At 41.2% G+C, this 2616-nt stretch overlaps 1 pseudogene; it reads left to right on the forward strand.

The window, feature by feature from the left end:
• Positions 1 to 708: 708 nt before the first annotated feature.
• LOC130296103 (U2 spliceosomal RNA) lies at positions 709 to 954 on the forward strand (annotated as a pseudogene).
• The last annotated feature ends 1662 nt before the right edge of the window (positions 955 to 2616 follow it).

Here is a 2616-nt window from a genome sequence, read left to right on the forward strand (position 1 = left end):
CTCCCGTGCCCGAGCTGCAGCAGGGCACCGGAACTAACTAGATAGAAGAGTCTAAATACCAGTCTGTCTGACAGACACTGAGCAATTTCAATAGTATGGAGTTAGCTGTGCACAGTGTTCAAGATTTTAAAACACCACTGGCATCTTGTGGCAAGAAATGTGAATTACACAAGTCAAGAAATATTTTAAAGAAGCATTAATAAAAGTTAATTTTTAGGGGATCTTTAGTCAGGGTTAATCCTGAGGGGATTTATTTCCCCAAGAAGTATGTCATGAAAAAACTATCTCGGAAACAGAATAATCGGTAAAAGCATACCAGAGTTATCAATGCATAAAGTGACAGTGGTCAGAATTGCAAAAAAGGGCTCAGTCCTTAAGGTGAAAAAGGGCTCAGTCCTTAAGTGGTTAAACATGGTCTCACATGCAGGGAGGAGGAGTGATGGGGGTTCCTGTAAAAGCCAGGGTATGGATTGCATTGCTAAATGCTCCATCAGAGTGGAATGGACTCCTGTCCTTCTGTTAAGCAATGATGTGGATTTAGCCTGTGCTGTATGTACGGGTGGCTGACTGCCACCCACCCCGAGAGCTGCCTGCCTCCCTTCCTCCCTTCCTATGCATGGGAGGCTGCCTGCCAGCATTCCTTTATTCCCTATAAGTAGTGTGAGTGCTCATGAAGGGGGCATGGTTGGTTCCACCCCTTTACTGGTTATCACCTCTGGGCCTTTTGGCTAAGATCAAGTGTAAAAAAAGGGCTTGCGATAGACTGCATCCTTGTGCACGGTATTTTGTGTGAATACTTGCACTTGGGTGACTTGAGAGCACATACCTCAGCTCTTCAATAAAATGAAAAATAAATATATATATATATATATATATATATATATATATATATATATATATATATATATATCAAAGTCCCGAAATCACAGCACCAGTCAGGTCATGGATCTTGTAATACTGGATTATTTTATTCTTCCCCACAGCAAATGCGTGGGGACCTTCACTACAGCCAAGATCGCAGCCATTGCAGCCATCCTCTTATATATTATTATTTTTTCTAATATATGCCCTCAGTCATGTCATCTAGAAATAAAATATCAATTGCATGATAATTTGATGTCAGCATTGACTGTTGTACTATTCAAACATGATTTGCTAGGTTACAAGTGTTTGGTTACAATGCGCATGCACAGCCGGCCGGCTGGATCGCGATATGTCCAGTGTGATAATGTGATCGCCGGACCCGTTTGCGCAGCCGCAGAACACAAATGGTGACTAGTGTGGGTAAGGGCATAACGCGCACCTGATCAGCACACATTACTGTGAGCGATCGGGAGCGGAAGTGATGCGCTGATACGTCAGAACTTTTCCGATGCATGCGGAGTCGCTTTGTATACAAACAAGAATGAGAACGGAGATGGCAGCGATCGGCATGTTCTGGGTGCGATCGAGTTATATATTTGGCTGATACTGAAGGTACCTATATAACACTATAAAGCACCGTATGTCATATGGCACAGGGCACTTTATATGTGTATTGATTGTATTGTATATAGACGGTTGCTATGTCAACTTGACATCACTGTGATTAACAGAGCATTGCTCCAATTAAATTTAAATAGAGGTGTGTTTTTAGATAATTATACATTTGTATCACATGAGTTGTAGCCAATGAAATGTATCTGTGATATATATATATATATATATATATATATATATATATATCTCAATGAAGAAAATCTGCAGCACTACTTATCCAATACAGCAGCGGGTGCCAGCGCCCCAGACCCGATCAAAGTCCATGTAATATAAATGTAGAAAAAGCGCAGCACTCCTCAATTACGTGAAAAAAAGTGGTGGTTAATTGGCTCACATAGCTTGAAAATGGTCCTATGGTAGGACAGAAACGTTGCTGCTATGTGAGCCAATAAACCACCACTTTTTTTCACGTAATTGAGGAGTGCTGCGCTTTTTCTACATTTATATATATATATATATATATATATATATATATATATATGCACCAGTGGCGTTGCTAGGGTTGGTGGCACCCTGTGCGGTAGAAAATGGTGTCACCCCATACCTACTCCCCCCCCCCCCCCCTTCCACATAATAAAGTTTTTAGCCTGTTGTGACGGATACCACTAGTGTAGCGCATTGTGAAAAATTCCAGTATAATAATTAAATATACCAATTGCCACAGAATGGAAAAGCGCTAAAGAGGTTTTCACCATTTAAAACTACAACTCCCAGAATTACTTAAATGGGTACTCCACTGGAAATTATTTTCTTTTGAATCAACTGGTGCCAGGAAGTTAAAATCTGAATCCTTCAAGTAAGTAATTTACAAACCTGTTTAACTTTCTGGCACCAGTTGATTCAAAAGAAAATGTTTCCCAGCTGAGTACCCCTTTAAGCAGTGGTGAGGTTATGCTGGGAGTTAAGTTTCACTCATCTTAACTGCAGAACTTACAAGTGACTATAGCTCTGATAGGACATAATGAGGAGAATACACAATAATATGTGTGGGGGTGCCCTGGCAACACCCCCCAGCAGTAGCACCCCATCATCCACCAACACCCCCCCCCCCCCCATGGGTAATAGAATCAGCTTTAT

This window comes from Hyla sarda, chromosome 11, assembly GCF_029499605.1.
Source record: "Hyla sarda isolate aHylSar1 chromosome 11, aHylSar1.hap1, whole genome shotgun sequence".
Lineage (NCBI taxonomy): Eukaryota > Metazoa > Chordata > Amphibia > Anura > Hylidae > Hyla > Hyla sarda.